Source organism: Schistocerca serialis, chromosome 11, assembly GCF_023864345.2.
Source record: "Schistocerca serialis cubense isolate TAMUIC-IGC-003099 chromosome 11, iqSchSeri2.2, whole genome shotgun sequence".
Classification (NCBI taxonomy): Eukaryota; Metazoa; Arthropoda; class Insecta; order Orthoptera; family Acrididae; genus Schistocerca; species Schistocerca serialis.
In genome coordinates this window covers 34,851,332-34,878,930 of record NC_064648.1, presented here as the reverse complement: position 1 = coordinate 34,878,930, position 27,599 = coordinate 34,851,332, and the positions used below count along the sequence as shown (strand labels likewise).

Here is a 27,599-nt window from a genome sequence, read left to right as displayed (position 1 = left end):
TACTAAATCATTGTGCATGAGTTAGTAAGAGTGAGAAGCTAAGTGCATTGTGTGTAACAGAGGTGGGAGGGATCAGTGAAAAAAGATGGGAAAGACAGTAAATGATGTAGAACAGAGTGAAGCAAAGAGTAGTTTCAGTGAAGAAAAGCTGAGATGGAAGAAATTAATGTCAATTAAGGTCAGGTGGGTGGCAAGAGCCAGGGACATGTTGTAGTGCTACTTCCCACCTGCGGAATTCTGAGAAACTGATGTCTGAAGAGGGTGTTGTGAGTTGTCGGTATATACCCTCTGCCTATGCCCATTTATCCTAATTGATTATTTGGTGGTAGTCATACCAATGTAGAAGACTGAACAGTGTTTACATAATAGCTGGATGGGGCTTTCCTGGGGATCTGTAAGTCTTGAGACTTCTGGTTTGGTTTGAATACTTGATGACATATTTACCATATGGACTCATGGTGATGCTGAACTGCTTAAATTCCTGGAGTCTCATAATACCTTCTCCCAGTTAAATTTCACATAGTCTTATTCCAAATCATGTGCCACTTTCATTGATGTTGATCTCGTCCTCACTGAAGGCCAGCTACACACTTCTGTCCACATTAAACCTACCAGCAAACAACAGTACTTACATTTTGACAGCTGCCATCCATTCCATGTTGAACATTCCCTCCCATACAGCCTTGGCATCCGAGGCAAATGTATTTGTTCAGATGCAGACACTTTACAGCAATACACCACCATTTTCACCTCAGCCTTCACTGCACATAATTACAGCACCAGTCTAGTTGAAAAGCCAATTTCTCAGCCCATTACATTCAATCCTGGTACTGCTGATCCCTCCACAAAACAGCTTCAGAGCACACTATTGGTGACTCCCGGTCTGGAATGTGTTAATCAGCTACTTTGACAGGACCATGACTTCCTAAAATCGTGTCCTGAAATGAGATCCATTCTGTCAGACATTTTTCCCACTGCATCTATAATAACTTTCCATCGCTCTCTCCATCTCCGCAATATTCTTGTCAGACCCTATGCTCCTTCTGCACCCATGTCCCTACCCTATGGCTCCTACCCCTGTCATGATCCCCTACACACCCTCCTGCCACCACCTGTAACAGCCCTGTAACTGGCAAAACATGTACTATCAAAGGGAAAGCCACCTGCAAAACATCTGACATATACCAGCTAATACGTAAACACTGTTCATCCTTGTACATTGGCATGACTCCCACCAAATTATCAATCAGGATGAATGGGCACAGGCAGAGAGTATATACTGGCAACTTGCAATATCATGTTGCAGACCACGCTCTACAACATGACATTCACGACATCGGTGCCTGTTTCTCCACATGTCTGGATTCTTCTCTCAGACACCAGTTTCTCAGAACTCCACAGGTGTCAACTAGCTCTACAACATGTCCTTGGGTCTCACCACCAACATGACTTTAATTTACGTTAATTTCTCAGCTTTTCTTTGCTGTAACTACTCTCTGCTTCAGTCCGTTTTATTTTTCTACATCTTTCATTATCTTTCCCATCTATTTTTCATCGCCCACTCCCACCCCCTTTACATACAATGCACTTAGCTTCTCACTCTTATTAACTTGTACACAACGTTTTAGTAGTAATCTCTGTCTTGTGTATAACCCTTTCTTCCGCTTTTAAGCACTAATTTTTCAACCTTGTCCGATGCAGTCCTCAACAATCAATCTTGCCTTCTCATTCCGTACTTTAAGTCTCCTCTGACTTGCAGTTCTGGATGACTTTCCCAAAATCTACCCCTTTTCCTAGACCTCTCCAGTCCTTTTCCTTCACCCTTCTTCCTTCCCTTCAACTCTTCTGCCTGAAGAGGGAACCACTGTCTCCGAAAGCTTGCCAACCACAACTGTCTAATGTGTGTGTTCTGCCACCGCTTGGTGAGTACATTGTTTATCTATCCACTTTAATGAGCTTGACACTGAATTTAGTGGCCAAGAAAGTGAAGAATATTGTTGTTTCATTGGTTACTGAAAGCAATGATAGTTTGTCAGTTGAGTTACAGGTGCTCACCAGTGTTTCAAGATAAATACATTCACTGTGCTCCAGCCAGCTCCACCACTTATGTACACAAGAAATTTTTGTGGAATACATGGTTGGACTTCATAGCTACACACATCCAAAAATAACTTCAGGTTTCAGGATATATTAGTCAAAGTCCAGTGCATGAATATATGAGGTCTGTTCAAAAAAATTTTGCAAATTACTCCACAAAATTTGTCTACACTTGTCTTTTACTTATTGTGTATGGTCTACTATGAAATACTCTTCCACAATTGGTAGACTGCTTCCAACACCATTTCCACTTCTGGAAGCAGTCTTGGCACACCACTCGCTAGACTGTGCAGAGTACTGTCTACAAATTTTTAACTCATCTATCACTGCAAAATCTTCATCCTTTTGACAGGGTTTTCAACTTTAGAAACAAAAGAAGTCCACGGCTTCCACGTCTGGGGAGTATGGAGGATGAGGCAGCACACTGATTTTGTTTTGTGGAATAGTCACGCACCAACAGGGATGAATGTGTGGTTGCATTATTGTGACGCAAGAGCCATGAATTCTCTCTCCACATTTGAGGCCATTTCCTTCTCACATTTTCTCACGGATGTCGCAACATATCTTGATAGTACAATTAATTGACAGTTTGTCCCTGAACTAATCCTTCAAAGGAAACTATCAGCATGGCTTTGACATCTGACCTGGCCTGATGAGCTTTTGTTGGTCTCTGAGAACCTTTCCCAATTCAATGTGAAAGTTGAACCTCAGCCTCAGCATCATAACCATAGATCCACATCTCATCATGAGTTATGATTCTCTTAATGAACAGCTCTCTCTCTCTCATTTGTGTGACTCAAAAGCTCTTCACAGATTGCAAGGAGAAGCTCTTTCTTTCGTCATGAACCATGGGATGAACTTGGTGGCTACATGACGCATTCCAAGAAACTGTGTCAGGATTTCATGACATGCTCCAACTGATATGTTACATTCTTCTGCAGTCTCTCAGACAGTCAGTCTTTGATTGGCAGACACAGTTTCATTGACATTCCCGATATGAGCATCGTCTGTGGACATCAGAGGGAGTCCTGAATGAGGATCATCTTTAACTTCTGTCCGGCCATTTTCAAACTGTGTGAACCATTTGTAACACAGAGTACAGCTTAAGTACTCATCACCATAGGCTTCCTGCATCACCTGACGTCTCTATAAAAGTTTTCTTGAGTTTCACGCAAAATTTAATACACACGTGTTGCTCCTCTAACTGCCTTTTTGAAATTCGCTAACTGTGGAATGCAACATTCTACTCAATATAGCATTATGGCATTGAACAACTCACAGACGTACAACAATGCAAGTTCTGGCAGTTACACATTAAAAGCAAGTGTGTGCATGGATGTCAACTGCATTTTACTCCAACACACCACTGCTGCAAAATTAGGAGAGTTTAGAAATTTTTTGAACAGACCTAGAGTTTATTGTTTGTAATATTCAAAATTTTATAACTTATTTTGAACTTTAAAAGCTGTCTTTATATGTCAGTCATGATTTTCATTAATGGAAAGTATTCTTTGGAACAATTTGGAAAAAAAAAAAAAAATGTTAAGGGGTTATTTGTGTGTGTATCCAAGCAACAGTCTTAATGACATCAGGCCACTACTTATGATCATAGAATCCTGTCAGTGTGCGTTTTGGATCTTATAGTGAGAAATAGTTGGTATTTGTTTTACTCAGCACTAAGGCGCACCAAATGTCTAAATTTAATCCTTTACTTCTGTTAAGGTAGTTCTGTGCTTTTGAATTTGTGTGGTCTGTACATCCTAGCTTAGTAATGATTGGATTAAACCACAGTAGCCGAGATATGAATTTGGGGCTTCTTTGTCCCAGTGCATGACCTATATTTGCTTATTTATCTGTTGTCTGATCAATCCTTGACCAAGAGTTACAAAGTTTTTCACGGCAGTTGCTTTCAAATGCATGTACCTACATGCCCTGCAATCACTGCCATCCAAGTTGATGGATTCTATTGACTGCAGCTTGACATCCACCCAGTACAAACACTTGTTGCCAGTGTTTACAGTTATTTCGTTGGGCCAGCGCACACCAACTGCCGCAATCTTCAGTTTGTTGCCCCAGTCACACCAGAACATTGACCTGCAGAACAAATGATCATTGGCTTGCATGTCATTTCAGATTAACAATTCTGAAGATAAAATTTAAACAGAGGAGGGTATAATTAGAAAACACAAAAATAAAATATCTTGTTCTGATAGAGACGCCATGGCTTACATCATCATACAGTTAGCAAACTTCTAATCAGCTCCTAGTAGAAACCAAGAAGCTCAGCACAGTTCAAAACATAAAGCATTACAGTATATCCTACACTTAATACCATATACATTGAATCAATTCAGTATCACTATAGCCTATTCAAGTGAGATTACTGTAGTCAACTGTCCTAAAAGCAAAAATTCCCACAAGATGATTAAAACTACACTACATATTAAAAGCATGTTGTGCTGTTACAGCTACAAATATTTAATTCATCACTATCACAGGGTGTCTCTCCAGTCTTACGTACATCACACTGGAACACCTCAAATGTAGGACAGATAACTGACCTATGAACTAATGCTTTGGAAAAGAAAATTTAAAGTATTGAAAATGAGCATATGCAACTAGATTCTAAGCCAGTCACAGGTTGTACTCTCCACTGAATGTAGGATTTAAAATTGACAGCATTTTGGATTATGTTAAAATTCCATTGACGGCATTTTAGACTATGAATGACAATATTTCATTCATCATGATTTGTGTAATGTGTCCATGACAATTAACAAAATCATCATCTTTTGAAGAAGCTTTAAGCTTGTGACTTTCAAAGCATAGTTACTAAATGGTTCACTTAACGTTTAACTGATCAGAAGCATGAAGAGAGATACTGTGGAAGTCTGACTTGTTTGGGAGTGGGAAATAAAAGGACAGGCTGGTCCCAGCAAGAAGTTTTGTGGAACAGTGTAGTGCACCGTCACCTCTCCTCTTCTTTGTGATTTTTGACAACAGTGACCAAGGTGGCAGAAGAAACTGGAGAAGACAAGACATAAGGAATACTGTTTAGGCAAAAGCAATACTGTTTGTATTGGTTATGATCTGGGTAAACAGGATATTCATGAACATCTGCATGCTTGGGAATAAGCAGTAGGGGATGAAATTTATTGTAAACAAATGTGAGATTCTGCTTCCAAGTAGAAAGATAGACCAAATAGCAGAATAAGGATAGGAGGAACAATTGAAAGTGGAGAGTGTGAAGTACTTGAGAAGTGTGGCAGAGGAAAATGGAAGAAGTGAGCCTTCAGTGAATGTGGCAGACAGGCTGAGGAATTCTTGCTAAGTGTTAAAAACCTGGTTTGGAGCAAGGATGCCCCACAAAACCAGAGAAGTGATGTACGGAAGTCACTACCATCTGAAACATGGGTAATGAAGGAAATACGTGAGCAGATTACAGGTGTGTGAAATGAAGTTTCTCAGAAGCAGGACGGCAGTAAGAAGAAGAGATGATATGGAATGGAAATGTGAGAAAAATAGTAAAAAGGAATGCTTACAGAGCAGGATAGAAACAACAAGGCTACAATGGCACCAAGGCTATGATGGTATGGGCACTTAAATTGAATGGAAAACAAGAGGGTTCCAAGAAGAGACATGAAATGGAGATGTGAAAGAAACAACAAAGAGGAAAGGCAAGGGGACAGATGGCTGAAAAATGTGAAGCAGTGCTGAAAATGAGAGACAAGGACTGGACCAGAGTGGACGCAGACAGTGAGGAAACAGGACTATATGGTGAGGCTTATGTTCCAAACAGACCCAGCCTGGGGCTGGAAAATGTTCAAGATAAGCAAAATGTGGTAGACAGCTCACACAGCTCTGGTGAATATTCTAATGGCATTTAACAGGACCCACTCTTTCTTCTCAAGCAAATCACCTATCTCATACCAAAAAGATAAATTAGGCTCTCTTATGATTCTTGTATGATCAGCATAGCATACAACAGAGCTGCAATAGCACAACAAGAGTGCTGCAGCAGCAGTACAAGTAATTAGTTAAGGTCTTCATCATTAATAAATGGAGTTTTACTTAGAAAGACTGTGCAAGGCAAGAATATCAACAATTCAGCACAGGAAGCAAACTCAACATTTAAGACCTCACTATTCCCAAATGTCCACATTTCTGAATGTGCATTTTCCACAATTAGCAGGAAGTCACAACCAGATCTTACCAAATGCTCCTTAAATTCAGAATCAGAAATTTAATGTACTTTGTCTACGTCCATTCTATGTTAAATGGACTAATTTTCTGTGACAATTCCAGACAAACTACTCCTTGCACAGAAAGATAACATACTGTGTATCCTAACTTCAAGAAGACAACTGTCTAAAAGCATGAGGCTGTTATGTCTTATGTTTTTACCGAGTTTGTTGGAGAGAATTGTGCGACATTTGACAATAATTTTCATAAAACAGTATAAGACTAGGAGCAAAAAACCACCACTAGCCACACTCCTCGACAAAGGGGAGCAAAGTACAATGCCATAATCCATTGCGAATTAAATAATGATGTTGAAGTATTTGCACAGGCCCTACAGAAACTGATACTACACCTCGATAAGTGGCCTAAATATAGGATTTTAATTTTTAGTGACACAAATATTGATATAAGGCAGAACACACCTAAACAACTTAATCTTCTGAATATGCTAAGATCACATGACTTGCACTGCATTAATGGAAACCCAAGAAGACAGTCTGCCTGCCTTGAGTATGTAATCACAAATGTTGAGACAAATCAGTATGAACTAGGGCTATTCAATACTCATTATTTATCAGACCATAAAGGTACTTGGTTAAAATTGATAACAAAAGAGCCATAATCTGTCTCCAATAAAATTAAATACATTAGGCTTTTGAATGAAGAGAACATTGATAACTACAGAACACAAATAAAGATGACAAATTGGAATTACATTCTGCTAGAAAGTAATCATATCGAAAAGGCATTTACATTATTCATTAGTGCATTGTCAGATACATTTAAAACTTGCTGCCCTAAAGTAATGAGAAAAAATAAGGGAACTATGAGGAAACATGGTCTCACATCAGTGCATAACTGGTTCACACCTGACCTACAAAGGCTCAGAACTCTGTTAATGATTTCCTATGACAAATCAAAAAATAGTGAAGCCAAAAAAGCAAACTACATAAGTTTGAGGAACAAATACAAGGCAGAAAATAGGTTAAGCAATTGCAAGGCAAATGATGATTATATTAGTAAGTCCCAAAATAAATGCAAAGCAGCCTGGACTGTTATCAAGACTTATCTGGGTAGAAATAAAGATGCTAACAAAAGTAATTCGTGTTATGCTTGTATCACACCAGATGAACATATCCATAAATGTGACAACAACCATATCTCAAATAATAGAAATTCATTTCTACAAAATTTTGAGGGTATGGTTCCTGTGTTTAAATGGAAAGAAGTAAAAGTAACAGGTATTAAGACTGCAATAGCAAAATTAAGTTACTCAAAATCAGAAGACATTTATGGTCTCTCTAATTCTGTAATAAAAAAAAATAGCAGATGTAATAGCACATCCACTCTGTTCTCTTATGAACCGGATGTTTGTCAGTGGCTGTTTCCCTTCATCCTTAAAAATGGCAGTCGTTACTCCACTGCACAAGAAAGGTGACAAGTCTTGTCCTAATAATTACTGTCCAATCTCCCTTGTGCCCATCATATCAAAAGTAGTGGAATATTGCATACAGCTCCAAATCAGTCAACATCTGTCTGTGAATAATATTCTTAGTGACTCTCAGTATGGCTTCAGGTCTATGGCAAAAGCAGTTGAAGATGTTGTTTCATATATATTGACATCATTCGAATCAGAATTATCAGTTAATGCCACTTTTGTGGACCTCAGCAAGGCATTTGACTCTATCAGTCACAGGATACTATTAGAAAAACTGCACTGCTATGTTATTAGAGGCTCAGAACTATCTCTGATCAGATCCTATATGAGCAACGGAAAACAAATTGTGCATTTTAACAATATGAGGTCAAATGTCTTGGATATCATGCAGGGTGTACCACAAGCCTCTGTATTTGGTCCTTTACTTTTTATAATATATGTAAATGACTTGCCCAGAACCATGTTATGTAAATCCACACTCTATGCAAATGATAAAACTTTTGTTAGAGCAGGGAAAGATTTAGGAAAATTAAATGAGGAAAGTGAAGCTCATCTCAGAGCAGCCATCAAGTGGTTCCAGCTCAATGACTTGCATATAAATCACGATAAAACTGTAAATATTCTCTTTAGCTTGTGTGTTAAGAGTGATAAGATTGATTGTGTCTCAACTAAACTACTTGGGATCCATCTTGACTCAAAATTAACATGGAAGAGTCATACCGATTATATTTGTACTAAGTTAGCACATGTGACATATTTGTTAGGTAAACTAAGGTCATGTGTTAGTGATAAGTTATTACTCAATGCATACTATGCCTTTTTCCACACCCATTTAACATACGCCACTATGTTGAGGGGAAACTCAGCTGGAGCAAAACAAGTTTTCATTTGGCAAAAGAGGGCAGTCAGATGCATCCATGGAGTCAGAAATAATGAGTCTTGTAGACCATATTTCAAAAATTTAAAAATACTAACAGTTGCAGCCCTCTTTATACTAAGTTGTCTGATACACACAAAAGAAAACCAACACAGTCACAAACTACGACAATCTATCCATCACCATGACACATGTTTAAACAGCAAATTGACATCCCAGTTGCTAGATTAAAGAAAACTCAAGATAGTTACAGGTACATGGGAGTAAAACTATTTAACATGTTGCCAATAGAGGCACATAATGTGTCACTGAATGAGTTTAAAAGTGTAACAAAGAAATGGCTTAGAGAAAAAGCTTTTTATTGAATAGAAGAGTTTATAATGTGCACTAAAGATGATCTTAAGTACTGGTACTAATAGAGTTTCACTTAGATTAAACTTATACATGTAAATATAATGCAAATACCTTGTGCAGCATCAAGAACAAATTTTTGTACCTTATTAGACAATAATGATCTACAATATATTAGACCATTTCTGTTACTTATGTAAACTGTATATGTACACAAATGATGACATCAATTGCATTTTTACTGCCTAAAGATGGATAATAAAATAAATAAATGTCTGCTTGTGTTTGTGTATATGCAGATGGATGTGTGTGTGTGTGTGTGTGTGCGAGTGTGTGCCTGTCCTTTTTTCCCCCTAGGGTGGGTCTTTCCACTCCCGGGATTGGGGTGACTCCTTGCCCTCTCCCTTGGAACCCACATCCTTTCGTCTTTCCATCTTTCTTGGTGGGGCAGCCGTTGGTTGCGAGGGCTGGAATTTCGTGTTTATGTTTGTGTTTGTTTGTGTGTCTATCGACCTGCCGGCGCTTTCGTTCGGTGAGTTGCATCATCTTTGTTTTTGGATATATAAAATAAATAAGTGTGCTGGAAGATAAAGATGTTGACAACGAATTTCAAAATTCTGGAAAATTGAGTATATTTGAACTACAAAAATTAGGACTAAAGTTATTTGGTTTGATGCTGTTTTACTGTAGCAGTTTTAAAAGTACTGAAAATTGTTCACAGTCCAAACAATATTGGCAGGTGGTGAAAATATCTAATGTATCAATAGTTTATTTCAAATTCACTGATAACAGGAACTAAATACATGTAAGAAAGATGGAACATTTATCTGTTCAGCAAATGGTAAATGTGTGCTTTCAGAAAATGTGTGAGAGTACACAATTTTGTTCAACTAAATTTGGGACCTTTTCACCATAAGCATTAGAAGTGCCAAGCTTTCTGTATCCTTATCTGTAAATGGAGATATGCACCAATAATTAAATGTTTAAGATTATACTTTATTTATATTTTATATATAGGATATTCTCTATTGCTAGCCAGAGTGGCCGAGTGGCTCTAGGTGCTTCAGCCTGGAATTGCGCGACCGCTACGGTTGCAGGTTTGAATCCTGCCTCGGGCATGGATGTGTGTGATGTCCTTAGGTTAGTTAGGTTTAAGTAGTTCTAAGTTCTAGGGGACTGATCACCTCAGAAGTTAAGTCCTATAGTGCTCAGAGCCATTTGAATGATTTTTTTATTCTCTATTAGTGCAAAAATTTGTATTGTAGAGGTACTTCAGCACCAAGCAGTCGTTTTAGTTCATCAGGAGACATCTTTATGCCACAGGAAATTTTGCAAAGTTAACACCACACAGACCACCCCAAGGGGACCTTTTAACAGCCAACTATATGAGTTGCCAATGAAAATGAGAAACGTCAAGAACTTATGTAGTTTTGGCATTTTGAATGCTCTTATGCATTCTTTCACCACCATCTAAGATTTCATTTTCTTATAATAATCCTTTTGGCAGGAAAAAATTTGAATGTGGAGGAAGGTTCACATGTGATGTCTAAGTTAAACTGTAGTATCTTGTGGGTCTTATTTAATAGACAGTATAATTATTCCACCTTCATATATAGCTGCTGTATTGCACAGAAGAACTTAATGTGGTCTAATACTTAAACATTAAAGTTTAATTGGCTTTCTTTAACCCACTTTTACAAAGGCAATCCTAAGTGAAATTTACATGTTTTATTCTTTATGGACTGTATACCAACATTTAAAGTTCCACTGCATTTTCCATTCCCCAAGAACAAAATTAAGTCTTTACCATCTGCAGAGAAACCAACACAATTGTCAGTTGCTTCGGATTGATCATCTGATGTTTCAACACTTCAGTGTTCCTATATATTCAAGACTTTTTGCTTGTCTCATAGTACTTTATGAAAAATATTTGTCTCAGTTATGATGATGACATTGCCCACAGCTTTTATTTGTCATTAATAGGAAAGTTACATGCAGACTGGGAGTGCCAATTCTTAGTTAAGGATTATTTTGTGGCAACTGATGCTATAAAATTATTCAAATTCTTCAGTTATCTTATAACTTACAGGAAACTTACTGCATCCTCAAGAGGTAAAATACATAAAGTGAAGCTGATAGGAAGCGATTTTAAAGGAGGAAAGTGTTGTAGCCCACACATTTTAGTCTGTACATGCAAGAAAAACAAAAATATGGAAAAGAAAAATAAAACATTTAAATGATACTTAAATTCCACCAGATGGCAAGTATTTAAAAACAGTGATTGATACTTCCTTGGAAAGAGGCTTTAAGACTAAAAGTACAACCCTAGAGAGATGAGAGGTTAGCTTCAGATATGAGAAAGGTGTAGTAAAGTTACTGGCAATGTCAGAAATACAGAAGATATAAAATGTAGTTTGTGTACAGCGAGAAAAGCTTTCCTTGGAGTTAAATTTCTTTATCAACACATTATCTTATCTTAGAAAGTAGATTAAGGAAAGCCAAACCTACGTTTGAACATTACCAACACATTTTCTTTCTCGCCCTTCCCTCCTTGTTTTATTCCTTCTTATTATTACTATTTTAACTTTATTTATTTAATTTCCCTATCCACCAGTTACCCACTGTGTACCCTAATCCTGTATCACATTATTTACATTCATTCCGGAATCATGCATTCACTGTAGCCAAACTGCAACCCCACATACTTTTCCTCCGGTCCTGCTTAAACATTGGAATTACCCCTAAAGGACTTACCTTAAAAGTTCCCATCCCTTGGTGCAATCCCTCCTTCCACCAGTCTCTCCCAGACTTCCAGAACCTTCAGTCCTTATCCCTTACCCAACTTGTCCTGAATCTCTGCACTATTTCGTCTAACCACCACTCCCAATGGCTCCTATCTCTCATCAAAGTCCTCCACCTCTCAGACCCCTGCTTGGAGAACACACTCAGGAACATCATCCTAGAAGCAAGCTGTAAACTTGAATTCCATACCACACACCACCTGAAAAAACTATCCACAGTGCTAGTGCAACACTTAAGAAGTGGGGTCCCTCTCCCTATCCCTCACAAACACCAACCACAACAGAACCTGCAACAAACCCCCCTCATAGCCAACAAACCTAGCCTGGCCACCCTACTCAATCTCCCAATCCCAGCACATACCCCACACAGGCCAAATCTCAACTATAACCACAGTCAAATGCCTCATATCACCAGTCCCAATTCAGTTCTAAACCTCTCATCCAGATCCCTCTCTCCTCCAGAGATATCTGTTCTATCAAAAGGCTTAATCTTTAGCCCCACATCTAAATTCAACCACACTGCCCTGGTTAAAGATCTTCTGTCATTCACCCAGAACCTCAACTTGACCACCCAAACACAGCCCCCAAATAGTAGACCCAGTGTTGAACCCTGTCTAGAACAGCTCCGACTGTCTTTTCAAAGGGATCCTCCTCCCTTCCCCCAAAACCATCCCTTGCAGACATTTCAGGAATTCCTCACATCCAGTGTTTCCTCCCAGTCCTTTTTGAAGAACATCCCGACAACCCCCTAACATCACCCCAGCTGAATCCCGTGCCATTAAGGAGCTGAAAACAGACCACTCTATTGTCATCCTCCCGGCAGATAAAGGCTCCACAGCTGTGGTACTTGACCATGTGGAGTAGGTGGCAGAAGGACTGCGTCAACTCTCCAACACCTGAACCTACAAAGCTGTTACCCAGGATCCCATTCCTCCCATCCAGACTGAGCTGCAGAAAATCCTAAAAATCGAAGGTCCCTTACAAGGCCTCACAATGGCCTCCATAGACCTACTCACTCCACCTGAGTCACGTACCCCTACCTTATACCTATTACCCAAAATCCACAAAGAGAACCATCCTGACCGTCCCATTGTGACAGGCTTCAAAGGCCCAACAGAACGTATCTCAGCTCTGGTAGACCAACACCTCCAACCTATCACCCGCAGACTCCCATCCTACATCAAAGACACAAACCACTTCCACGAATGCCTCAAATCCATTCCTACTCCCCTCCCACCTGAAACCTTTCTTGTCACCATAGATGATACATCCCTTTACACAAACATCCCACATACCCATGGTCTCTCTGCCCTTGAACACTACCTCTCCCAATGCCCACCCAAAGATCTTCCAAAAACCTTGTTCCTTATCACACTTACCAACTTCATCCTCACCCATAATTACTTCACTTTTGAAGTCCAGACCTACAAACAAATCAGGGGAACGGCCATGGGAATCAGGATGGCTCCATCCTATGCCAACCTCTTCATGGGCCGCATGGAAGAGGCTTTCCTGAAGACCCAACAACTGCTTTCTATGGCCCGGTATAGGTTTATAGATGACATTTTTGTGGTCTGGACTCATGGTGAAGAAACACTCCTTAATTTCCTCCATAACCTCAACTCCTCTTCGAATCTGAATTTCACCTGGTCATTCTCCAAAACCCAAGCCACCTTGCTAGATGTTGACCTTCATCTTGTTGAAGCTCACATCCACACCTCTGTCCACATCAAACCGACAAACAAACAACAGTGCCTTCACTTTGATAGCTTCCATCCATTCCACATCAAACACTCCCTTCCCTACAGCCTAGGTATTCATGGCAAACGTATCTGCTCCAGTGACGAATCCCTCAACAATTACACCAAAAACCTGACCAGTGCTTTCCTCTCCCGCAACTATCCTGCAGACCTTGTCCACAAACATATCTCCCGAGCAATACATTCCTCCCCATCCCACAAGAATGTTCCTATCCCCAGACCACACAGAAGCACCCCCTTGTCACCCAATATTATCCTGGCCTCGAATACATCAACAAATTACTCTGCCAGGAATATGACTTTCTCAAGTCAAGCCCTGAAATGAGATCATCCCTTGACAATATTCTCCTCACACAACCCAGAATTGCCTTTCATCACCCCCCCCCCCCCCCCCAACCTCCGTAACATCCTTGTCAAACCCTACAATATTTCCACACCACCTTCTCTACCCAGCGGTTCCTACCCCTGTAACCGACCACGCTGCAAAACCTGCCCCATGCATCCCCCACAACCAACTACTCCAGCCTCGCTACTGGTAAAACATACACAATTAAAGGCAGGGCCACATGTGAAACAACACATGTCATTTATCAGCTGACATGCCTGCACTGCCAAGCCTTTTACATAGGTATGACGACAACTAAACTGGCTGAGCGCATGAACGGGTGCAGACAAACTGTCCGCCTAGGAGGTGTCCAATACCTAGTAGTGGAGCATGCCCTCCACCATAATTCTCGGGACCTAGGAACCTGCTACACTGTAAATGCCATTTGGCTTCTCCCACCCAACACCAGTCGCTTGGAAATGCGGAGATGGGAACTTGCACTGCAACACATTCTTTCATCCCACCAAACCCCTGGACTGAACCTACGTTATCCAACCTCACTCCCATTTACTCTTCAGTCTTCTCCTCTTTCCCTTTCCTCTTTAGCCATTCACACATCTTTTCATCCTACATAGTTGTGTTTATCTTTTACTATATACCTCTTCACTTGTATATGCATCCTCTTTGGTTTGAAGCTGGCACAGTACTTACAGTAGAATATCTATGGTTTCCCTCTGACACCCATGCCTCCATCTTTGCTACCCTCCCTGTTTACCTTTCTCCTGTTGCTTCATAACCTGGGTTGTGAGTAACTGAATCCACTTTCCCTTCTTCCCCTTCTTTTCCCCTCTCTCCTCCCTGACGAAGGAACAAAGTTCCAAAAGATAGGATAAAAATGTTCTGTTCTGTTTTGTGTATCTATTGTCTGTACTGAGCTGAGGTAAGTACTGGCCAGCCCCTCTATCTCTTTGTTAGTATTTGTTTCAAACCTACGTTTCTAGCATTTGTAAAGTGATTACATGGAAGGATCATACTGAGGCATCAGAGTAATTTGGCACTGGAAGGAAATGTAAGAGCATAATAATAAAAGAGAGACCAAGGCTTGAATACAGTTTAGTATGTTCAAATGGACGTAGCATATAGAGAGATGAAGATGCTTGCATAGTGTGATCTGGAGGCATTTTTTGCCCATCATGACAGGCAGTTAAAAGAGTGTGTCATGTACCTTATTAGGAAGGTTAGGTGCTAAACATCTCATAGTATCCTCACATCCATTGAAGAGATACCTACATATCAGCCTAGCTGTAACGTGACATAGCAAGAGCAGCACTTCCACCCTTACCTATTCCATGTCACAAGAGACATTCCTCTGGGCTTCTGGACATCCTCGTTCATGAGCACAGTGCATTCTGTCCCAGTTTTTGTGCAGACTCCAATGTAGCTCTCCTCACCATTGGTGAAGTAGATGTTGCCCATTATGAGGTCCAATGCCAGGTCTTCTGGTAGACTCAAACCTATAAATTTTGAACCATGTCAATTTACACTTCTCTGTGCCAACTGTGCTAACTCCATAATCCTTATTGAACCCATTAACAGAAAACTGTCCGTGACCCAAATATGAACACCACGTCACAGAGCAAAAGGACATTTTCCCCACTAATAAATCTCTGGTAAAGGTGAAAGGGGCAACAAATGAAAAATTTTTAAAATGACTGGGGATTGACAACCCAAACCTTTGGCTCTTGGCCTACACCCAGTGAAAATCAAAGCCACAGATCCTTTCTCATATATTTCACCAAAACTTAATTTTTCTTTTCGAAACTACACACAAAAATTGGAATCAAAGTGTTCTTCCTTATACACTAGGCATGTACTGTAGAAGAAACAGTTTCCTCTACAGTTAACAACAGAACAGTGACACTGATACAGTACTGTTTTGTATTCAGTACTCTTCCACAAATGTAAATGTCTTCATTTGTCAGAAATTAATTTCAGTATTATGATTTCTTGTAAGCAACAATTTTTTTAATTTGCTGTGAAGTAGACACATTGGCTGTGTCAGAGATGTTTCTTTATATAAAGTCTATACTCTAGTCTGGACTGAAGGGAGAGATATTTGACATAAGAGCATGGAATACAGAGTCTGCAGAACAGTAAACTGTGAAAGAGTAGGGGATCAAAATTCCCATTACAAACTTTGAGAACTTTTAGAGGGGATTGAGTATGTAACATTTTGAATAGCAACCCATGTCTGGAAACATGCTGTTTCTGTTGTGCAATAGTTTCATTTCAGATGTCTAGCTCTTCTGTTTCTGGTAGATGAATTTAATTAGGTGTGATGCAGTATAATTATTAGATAAAAATTCAAAAGGAAACTTAACAAAACATCCATTTATCACTTTAGCACATTTGTATTAACACTTTTTACATTATGTGTTTACATTATTCCGAAACGAAAAAGAACCCACCATAATGTACTTAAAAGACAGTACCGATGGATTATGACAGCAACTCAATGTTGTGACCACTAATGTTACTGACATTGTACTTCTGAAGCATGTTGTACACTCCATCCCACTAATGTCTCTTCAGTTTCTGGTGCAACAGCCAGAACTCATGCCAGTAGATCCTCCTCCTGTCTCTACGGGAGTCAAAAACTTTACATATGACCCCATGCAAAATAGTCTACAGGAATTAAATCTGTCAATTGTGTCAGCTAAGCGGTTGGACCAACTCAGCCTATCCATTTTTCACTATACCATATTGTCTGTTGATGTGTGTGTGAGCTGCATGTCTGAGATGAAGTGGTGCCCATCATGCTGAAACCACATTTCCTGACAGACATTCAGTGATACAGCTTTCAAGAACTGGTCTGGCAAGTTTTTAGGAAGATTGAGGTTGCAGGACCATTTCCAATTATCATGAGTTGCACTTCCTTTCACTCAAGCTGTCTTAGAACAGAAACAATATGTTTCCTGACAGGTTGATATTCAAAATATTGTTTATCCACTCCCCCTACAGGTCCTTGAAGTTTGTCACAGGAATTTCTGAACAGCCTGTAGATGCCAACTAGCTGCAAGTGACACAGGGTGGCAGTAAGTATGCCTCCAGCATGGAGACCTAGGGCAGTAACACTTTGTGGATGAGAGAGCCAATACAATTCTGCTGGGTCAGAGAACAATGTTAATTTATTAAGAGGCTTCAACAGAACTTTGAAGGACCAGTACAGTTTGGCCAAAGTATGCCTAGAATAATTCACATCTGGAAGAGATTCCACAGTTAATATTATTATGCTGAGCTAATACATGATGCCAGCAGCTTCACAGTTAATAAAACCTGTTTTACACGGGCGACTTTCCGCTGAAAATTGACTACTCGATTCGAGTGCGTGCTTTGAGGGTCTGCGTGTAGATCAGGAGCCAACCACGACTCGAGCGGATCAGTGACGTCAATGATAACCTACATCTGCATCTACATTTATAATTCACAAACCACCAAACAGTGTGTGGTGGAGGGCACTTTACATGCCACTGTCATTACCTCCCTTTCCTGTTTCAGTTGTGTATGGTTCGCAGGAAGAACGACTGCCAGAAAACCTCTGTCTGCAGTCGAATCTCTCTAATTTTACATTCGTGATCTCCTCGGGAGGTATAAGTAGGGGGAAGCAATATATTCGATACCTCATCCAGAAATGCACCCTCTCGAAACCTGGACAGCAAGCTACACTGTGTTGCAGAACACCTCTCTTGCAGAGTCTGCCACTCGAGTTTGCTAAACATCTCCGTAACGCTATCACACTTACCAAATAATATGATTATTCCACTTCAAATTGTTCTGTACGCATACTCCCAGATATTTTACAGAAGTAACTGCTACCAGTGTTTGTTCCGCTATCTTATAATCATACAATAAAGGATCCTTCTTTCTATGTATTCACAATAGATTACATTTCTCTGTGTTAAGGGTCAGTTTCCACTCCCTGCACCAAGTGCCTTTCTGCTGCAGATCTTCCTGCATTCCGCTGCAATTTTCTAATGCTGCAACTTCTCTGTATACTACAGCATCATCTGCGAAAAGCCACATGGAACTTCTGACACTATCTACTAGGTCATTGATATATATTGTGAAAAGCAATGAGCCCATAACACTCCCCTGTGGCATGCCAGAGATTACTTAGACGTCTGTAGACGTCTCTCCATTGAGAACAACATGCTGTGTTCTGTTTGCTAAAAACTCTTCATTACAGCCACACAGCTGTTCTCATATTCTGTAGACTCTTACTCTGTTTATCAGGCGACAGTGCGGAACTGTATCGAACTCCTACCTGGGAGCCTGTATCTAATATTTTCTATGCCGAGTGCGGAGTTCTAAAATTCGGAGAACGCGGAATACTGCGCATGCACAGAAGGCATAGGCGTGCCATATTTGTTTACGGTTGTGGATTTACAGCAAAAGACAGACAGAACATTTTTGAGCACAATTCTCATAGTGAGTATCCATCATCAATTGTTAATAAATGTTGCTCATATTTTGGTATTGTCACAGTATATATGTATATAAATTATTTGTATTTTATAATTTCGTGTTATTTTTTAAAAATGGAATGGACAAAGAATTTCATCACTGCCTTGATTTCTGCATATCAGGGCAAAAACGTTCTAATAGATGCAGAACATTCACTGTACCCCAACAAGGTAAACTTGTAACTTCTGTAACGTTCTTTGTGGTCCTTGTATCATTATACTACTTATAGGTGCAAGTAGATACATAAACATGTAGAGAAGTATTATCGACAAATCTTGTATTTTTTCTAGAATGCAAGGAAAGAGTGTTTGGAACATGTAGCAACAAAAGTGGCCAAAGTCTTGCAAGGCATTACCGCCGATGACTACAAGGCCAAATTCTCAACTTTGTGGTCTCACTATGGCGCTGAACTGAAGAAAATACATCAGAACGAGAGCATTGGCGCATCCAGTGCCGTATACAGGCCAAGAGTCTGGTAGTTTGATGTTTTACATTTCCTGAAAGACTTCATTACACCACGCGAAAGCCGGTGTAACATTCCGAACAGTGTTGTAAGTATTTTTAGTTAACTTTTTATTCTCATGTACAGCAGTTTGTAACAGTGCTTTCTATTGACAAAGTTAAGTTTGTTAATGCTGTTGGTGCTGCCCTGAAATGAAGAAAAAGATTTTAGTGAATTTTAAATAAAATATTGAGCGTAGTTTTGAGATAAGCTATTAAATGTAGGAAGAAGAGAGAGCTGAAATTGCATGTATTATCAGTAAAGGAAAATGTAGTTAACTTTTACTGAGTAACTGAATATATTACTTGAAGCAGTAACTCCAGAGGCGTTCAGTGAATGTAGCATAGCTGGCAGTTATAGAACATTAGCTCTATTTAGTACGTGCATTTGTCCATTGCATCTATAACAGCAGTAACTGCTGCAGATATATCTTGCCAGATTCACTGAACTTGTACACTACTTTTTGCAGAATTAATTTCTTAAAATGCTTCATGAATGAAACATGTACTTTACATCTAACTTTACAATTCATACTCAGCTTGTACATTTAAATGACCCATACAGGAATAGAAAATGGAACACTGTGCAATAAAAGTGCATATATTTATGGACTGAGTGGACTGTGTGTGTTTTTTTAATGTAGTTTATATCACAGGTAGATTTCTCAGTGAGTTTAGCAGTGTAATCTGCACTGGCACTGTAAACAAGTGTTTTCTTGTGTGGTGGTTTATGCTGAGCATGGTGTTACTTTAATGATCAGCTTCTTTACCAGTTAAATATATGTTAAAGAGTTGAAATGTTTGGCAAATAGAAATGCTTGGCAGAGAAAGTATGTCAAGTGCTGTGAAAACAAATTTAATTTCCTTATTTAATTCCATTCATTCTGGAGGTTTTATTCTGTATTTAAAGGTATTCACCTTACTGGAGAGTTTCCTAAGAATATTAAATTTTAATTTAGGCACAACTGAGTGTAACATGCTAAGTGCTCATAACTGTTTAGACTGTGGTACAAGATTTTTCAGTTCTTAAGACATGACAGCCACTACTTAACTTACCATTAACAAACTCAATATTCCACATCACCTTTACTTCAGTTGTTGAGCTATTTATGCGATCATCATTGTTCATTCCTTCAGAAGGTCTTCTTTATTTATTTAGAACCTACATTAATGTATGATTCATAGCAAGCATGTAGTAAAGCCTTTGTGGTATTTACACGTTTTGTGGACACTACTCTCATTGTGGCCGTAGGTTCTTATCAGTTGCTATCCTTCCTCCTTCCCAGCCTAGATCCTGGATATACTCTAGATTTAGTTTACTTTGCAATTCCACTACATTACTGTCCAGAGATTTTTCTACTGGCATTGTACTCATACTTAGCATTATTTTTAGAAACAGAGAAATATTGGTGACAAAGGGTTAGTGTTTTAGTGCTAATTCCCCTCATCTCCCTTCTTCCCTTCCACCCCCCACTCCCCATTTACATGATTTCTTGGTTGTGTTGGCATACTGATGTGTAACATAGCTCGAGGTCTGGTTTAGATTATGTGGTGTCAGTTTCATTGAAAGTTTGGGGAGTGGACATTTGTGAATGCAAACAAAATGTGTGGTATGCACCACATGTGACTTTCTTTTTAACCTGCAACATGTTAATGTAATACCTCGACCATAACCAACAAGTGTGAAGACTTGTGGGCCACAACATTACCAGGAATAGGAGTCACTATATGGGTGTTCAATGTACCCCCTGAGTGTTACATATCTTTGGTAGTGTGGTGGGATTAAAGTGAATAAAACAATTTGTCTGATAATGTATTTTACTCCATGGGATAGTACCTACACAATGTACCCTGGGCTTTCCTCCAGCAACTAGGCAGTTCTCTGTTGGGTTGGTGGCGATGGAAGGAGAGTATTCTGGTATGTTATGGTTAAATAGTATGGGGGTGTCTCTCAGCTGCAAAGCCCACTTATAATCTGACTGGGAATCCACAGGGTCTTCTCCAATGTTAGCAGTTTTGGATAACTCAGTGCCACCAACATTAATGTCATTGTCACTTAGCTCTGAAGTGGTGTGGAAAGTAAACATGTGGAAGTACTCATGGATCTTCTTCTTTGGAAGGAAAATACTTAGCACTAATTCCAGTTGTTTCTGTGATGTTACATTCATTTAGGGATAATGAAGAAGATGTATCTATTTGGATTAAGGGACCCTTTTCCAGAAATGACAGTCAGAAGTTATAAGTGGAAACCACTCTGGTGCCTTTGACTATGACACTTTTCTGCTGCAAGGTTTTTGCTTACCATATTTTGGGAGTAAGTAGTATGGATCAAGACAAGAAAAAAATTGTCTGGTAAACATGGGTCCTAAAACACTTACCTTAGGAGCTATGATCAATTAGTCAGTATAAGAGATGTTTCATAGTAGCAAATATGAATAAGTGTTTATACAGCTCTTGATGTGTGCACTTTCAAGCCCATGCATACTGGATTTTTTTTATTGATTTGGTTTGTACTACCTCCTCCAAGAAATACAGAAAGCAAAGAGATTACAATACAAGAGTTTCTCTGTCAGAGGTATGAGAACAATTTTCGCGTATGACTTACAGCTTTGCTGTTTTTCAACTAGGGCTTCTTACCTCAAAATGATACATTTACCTCCCTCCATCATATATCAAAGTTGGTAACATCTTTACAGACTCTCCCTGTAATACTTTTATTTCATTGTTCAAGCGGACTGTACTGATTAAGGTGCAGTGAATGTTGTGTACCAAGTGTAGTCAAAATTATGAATGCTCTCTCCCAATGCAAGACCAAAGTAATAACAAAAAGTATGCAATCAGATATACCATTTCTTCCACCTTCAACTATTAATACACAATGATGGTCAATGGTGTTCAGTTTTTGTTGTTGTTCTTTTACTGAATATGCAGTTTGACACATCACTGGCTAGTTACATATTACTTAACCACTTAATTGGTCTCCAGCTTAAATGACATTTACTTCATTATATTTACATAATTATTTTTTTACTTCTCGGCTGTATTTCACTCATAACTTATTTTCCAAAAAAATTGCCTCAATTACAATAATATGACACCCCTACAATTACTGTTTACGAACCACAGGACACTAAACATTTGAAATAATTTGATATGTCTTAGCTGTAAATGGTGTAGAGAATTCTCACAGTTCTCAGTGGACTAGGCAGTATAATATTCATGTTGACTGCTTACAAAAACAGCTTATTCTTGATGAGTTTTGTTTAGTGAGACCTTCATTAATGTGTAACCAGACCAGATAGCAGCTTAACATCACTCACTGTGGATAGTAGAAAACTAGAGCACAAGTATGTTGAGTAATTGTTCATGGCATGAAGACTTGATTTCAGTAAAATTTTGGGTAACATTTGTGATAAATGTGGTTGTTTGGATGGATAATGATATATGATGTTGTCAATACACAGTGACCAAATGTGTTATCAATAAGGCTCATCAATTTGGAAATTCTCTTTTGATATATGTGGCCTTGTGATCCATTTAATGTAGAAATGAATTCCAGTTTGCTACAATTAAATGTTTAATGAAAAAACAGCAGAATAAAACTCTTCAGTATTTATGTAGTCAGTTCAGTTGATTAGCCTCCTTGTAAGTCATCAGTCATGTTTCATTAAATGTCACATTATTAGATCTGCATGGAACAATTTCAGTTATATGTTGATAAAATATTATATACAACATTGGGTCATATAGTTACTGGTTTGTCCTCTCTGCAGCCATGCTCAAAGCAACCTGAGGTCTAATACACAACTAAAATGAGGGAATTTTACAGGTGCCTCACAACTCTGGTACAGAAATCCCGAGGACTAGGAAGACGCCTGACAACTCAGTGATAGAAATCATAATTTTTTATGATGAGAGTAGTAATGTAAGTCAGGTCAATAACATTTTTCCTTTTTATTGTACAGTAAGTAGTAATTGATATACTGAAACATTTTTTTCCCTTAGATCGATAGCCCACCATGCACATCAAATAGTGAACGCCCAGATATCACAATTGATGTAAGTAAAAGACTCGCTTGAGGTAATGTTGATAACCTCCTACACAAATAAGTTCATTCCAGCTTGCAAATACAGAGATTAAATCTTAACCTCCCAGCGTTACTTTTATTTATAACAGTAGCCATTAATGAAATTAAACAAACTTAAACAGTCCTCTTGAACACTAATGCCATTTTTCATTACAGAATATGGATGTGGTGGTAGTTAACAACAGTGCTGAATTTGAGGTGCCTAGTACTCCAGTGGTTTCTGGTGCATATTCCACTACACCAAAAGTTCGGAAGATGAGAAAGAGTGATAGTAATCCCTTACTAAATACAGTACTGGAGAACTTAAACTCAAAATTAACCCAAAAGGCATTAGACCCATCTCCACATGATGCTTTGGGACACTTCATTGTTGAAGAGTTGTCCAGAATAAGAAATCCAATGACTGTGAGAGACACAAAACATAAGATACTGAAATTTATCATGGAAGCTCAAATAATGGATGATAATTGTTGAATTGTATGCATTTAGTGTTTATTACTTTGAAAATACATTACCATTCAAAAATTGAAGTTTTTAATTGACTCCATTGCCAAGGGACAGAAACACTCGTATTAAAATATTCACAGTATTCACAGACTTCCTTTGCTTGCCTCGCAGTTCTGCTGGTGTACGCTACCCCACAGAGCACCAGCACGCCATGACCCTTCCTCCATCGTACAAGACTCCGTGTTTTCCACGTCTCTGGTTGACATATATGTGCTGTCTGTTTCATCAATCTAAAAAAATATGTAAAATGCAAAGTGTTTCCGTAATTAATTCCACTTTGTCTACAGCAAGTTTAATAGTTGTCAGTAATATTCAGAAAAGGTTGCTCAGAATACCAAAGGCATTTTCAACAACTCATCTTGCCCTTGATAATCTGTAATTGAAAACATTTTTGTGAGTTTCATTTTTATAGTCTTTATAGGGCTTCATGCTGTATGACTGGAGTCTGAAAGCGTCATCTGCCACAACAACATGTGGAAGAGATATGTTGCTGTTTTTTAGCACTTTTTCTTGTGGAACTTGCAACCAATTTTCCCTTAGTGCAGAGCTTATTTTACATTGCTGAAAGACTCCTCCATCGCTTACTCGCCCATTGCACCCAATGTCAATCAGAGAAAACCAATACTTAGCATCAACGATTGCTAGTAATACAATGCTATTAAATTTTTTGTAATTATAATAAAGTGAGTCAGCTGATCTTGGTTCAGCAATCTCAACATGTTTCCCATCCATTGCACCTGTCAATAAAACAACAGAGATGATTTGTCAATTTTGTCTAAGTAGATTTTATTTGGAGACAGTTATAATAAACTACACAAAATGTAAATTCCTTGATTAAGTAACATACCTAAGCAATTTGGGAACTGCCACAGTTCATCAAACATGTCATCAGTCAGCTGCCACTCTCTTTCTGTTGTTGGAGCCTACAGAATGGTGACAGCAGTGAGATATTGATGACATTGTTTTCACAGTAATGATGGAGGATATTGGTTTTGGTGGGACGATACTTCAACTATAGCTTTAAAGAACACACTTACCTTCAAATATTTATCTTTCAGTACATCTCGAATTGCTGTGCATACTTGCATGATAATATGTGAAATACTCGGCACAAATATTCTGTGCAAGAATGACAAACTCTTGTAACTTTCCCCTGTTGCCAAGAACCTGAGAGTAACAGCAAGCCTGTAAAAAAATTTTTATTCATTCACACATCAAGTTCAATAGATCCAATACTGAATGACTCAAGACATGTACAAGAGGCAGAAGCAATATATGCTGGCTGCTTCTATATTCTATACTAGCAACAAAATGATGACTAGCATCAATCTACTCAGTTATGGTAATTATTTGTAGATTATATAAGTATGTTACAATAAAACACCTTTCTTGAGAAAGACAACTGCTTCATTGCTCAGCTGCTGCTGTATAATACCTCACACAAACCAGTATAAGCTGTCTATATACAGGCAAAGTAAGGTTGCACCCTAATACTAACATTACTGTTATGCAGAAATCACATTCTGGGGTCCCAGTATTCAAGTATCTTAGAGTGGCTAAAGAAACACTCATTTCCTTTATATTTAAATATATCAAATTTTCAGTCTCCTGCTTGATGTCCACTGGTAACTTGTTAGATGCTACTACATTAGAATGTAAAACTCCTCTCTGTTACCTTTAGTATTGTGGCTGTGAATTACTGAGTTCAAACTAAATACTATTTGGCGTTATTATTATTGGCATGTAAGAATCCCTAGGTCTTTGAAACTTCAGCAAGATGTTAAATTAGCAATTTCCTAATACGCTGTTACTGCACAGTTTGTAAAATGGTTACGTATCCACCATGCTTGTAACATCTCAGTTAATTATCCATCTAATGCCCACAAACTTAACATTTGGAGTCTTATAAACTGAATTCCCTATTAATCACTACTTCTGGTACCTGTTAAGTCATTTTGATATGTTTGTAATTTCATATTAAGGTTAAAGGTAGTGGCTGTGAACCAGCTGTAGGCCTTTATTATTCTGCTGGTTGACTCTAGTATTGATATGTTTGGACATTTTATCAGTACAGTAGCGCCATCAGCAGGCATTAGAGATTTTGAAGTCACATGTTTCTTATAAATTGTTTATGTAGACCAGGAACAGGTGTCAGCTAAGCACTAAACTTAGCAGAACAGCATATTAATATTTTCCCACTGTCAATTTATTCTTATTCCCATTTTATTTACTAGCCTCCATTTTCCAGTGTTAATATATGACTGTCAGTATGTGGGAGAGACCACTACTCCCATACCATATTACTTTCCCTAGCAGAATTTTATAATCTACACATTCAAAGGCCTATACAAGATCACAAAAAATGCCTATTAGATTTTTTAGTTAGTTTTACAACAATTTATGAGATTATTGCATCTTCAGTAGAGAAGCCTTTTCAAAAGCCAAATTGAGCTGTTACAAGGTTATCCAGAAGACTTATTTACATTGATGGTTGCAGAATGAATAGTGATATATATACAAATTATATAATGATACTGCAGTTAGGAGTAATCAAATATTAAAAGAACAAATGCAATCTAAATTACCACTCAAAATCCCGCTGTATACATCAATGTGCAAAGTTGCCTGAATACGGTGAAATCTGGAAAACATAACTGCTACAGGATATAATGCATTTGAATTACAAATAAGTGGCCAAAAATAATACTAACAGTGCTAGATTACTGTGATTTTTCTGTGTAAACCGTAAATAATTTATCATAAAAGTGCTCTTCAGCAGCTTAATGATGTAGTGGAAGGGCACATAAACATTCCATTTGGTCTTAGTAAAAGTTAATATGTGCAACTGGTATGCATTCAAATACACTTTTCCAGTTATGTTTACAGTGCCACTGATTGTACCCTACCAATGAACGAAACTTTGTTGGTATTCTCAGACTCTAAATGACAACCCACTTGCAGTATTGTTGAAGAAATCACCACAAAGTAAATACAGACAGTACACACACAAAAATTGTAATCCTAACAATATGGTATATTGCAGTACATACAATCCTACCTTCGACTAGGAGAAATTGATTCCTTCATGACGGTGTCTTTGTGACAAATGTTATCACTGATGAACGACAACAATTTGTCATAACATGACTTGTCCATGCCTACAAAATTGCAGAATTCATTGGGGTCCTCTGGTTCCATTTTGTTCATCGCATGTTGTATATACCCCTCCCTTCTTCACGTCTCTGCAGCCAATGTCGAGCCCAACAACCTCTTTTTCTGCCTCTTCTGTCCTTCTTTTCCACTTCCAGTGCAGCGATTGCTATCATTGCTGTAGCAATTTCTAGCAGATTCCTATCCATTGTTGTGTTTTCAGAACATTGAAACAAGTATGTAGTTGCACACGGTTAAATGCAGATCATAAATTCACAGAATAGGTGCATATGATATAAATGCATGTCCACAAATAAATTAGATATACCTTTAGAACTGAGATACGACACTCAACAACTATTCATGGGTTGTTTAGAGGAAGCCTTCTTAGTTAGCCAGGCCTGCCAACCCAAAGTTTGGTACAGATTAATTGATGACATCTTCATGATCTGGACTCACGGTGAAGAAGAACTCCAGAATTTCCTCTCCAACCTCAACTCCTTTGGTTCCATCAGATTCACCTGGTCTTACTCCAAATCCCATGCCACTTTCCTTGACGTTGACCTCCATCTGTCCAATGGCCAGCTTCACACGTCCGTCCACATCAAACCCACCAATAAGCAGCAGCACCCCCATTATGACAGCTGCCACCCATTCCACATCAAACGGTCCCTTCCCTACAGCCTAGGTCTTCGTGGCAAATGAATCTGCTCCAGTCCAGAATCCTTGAACCATTACACCAAGAACCTGAAAGCAGCTTTCGCATCCCGCAACTACCCTCCCAACCTGGTACAGAAGCAAATAACCAGAGCCACTTCCTCATCCCCTGAAACCCAGAACCTCCCACAGAAGAAACACAAAAGTGCCCCAGTTGTGACAGGATACTTTCCGGGACTGGATCAGACTCTGAATGTGGCTCTCCAGCAGGGATACGACTT

General features: G+C 38.8%; 1 long non-coding RNA gene across 1 annotated transcript in view; it reads left to right on the top strand.

Moving 5' to 3' along the window:
- LOC126426805 (uncharacterized) overlaps window positions 1-23,529 on the top strand; it is a 29,008-nt gene extending 5,479 nt beyond the window's left edge. The window contains exons 2-5 of the long non-coding RNA XR_007576425.1: window positions 18,706-18,966; window positions 22,746-22,841; window positions 22,922-22,975; window positions 23,161-23,529. This is a non-coding gene — a long non-coding RNA (uncharacterized LOC126426805). The remainder of the gene's footprint in view (window positions 1-18,705; window positions 18,967-22,745; window positions 22,842-22,921; window positions 22,976-23,160) is intronic.
- The last annotated feature ends 4,070 nt before the right edge of the window (window positions 23,530-27,599 follow it).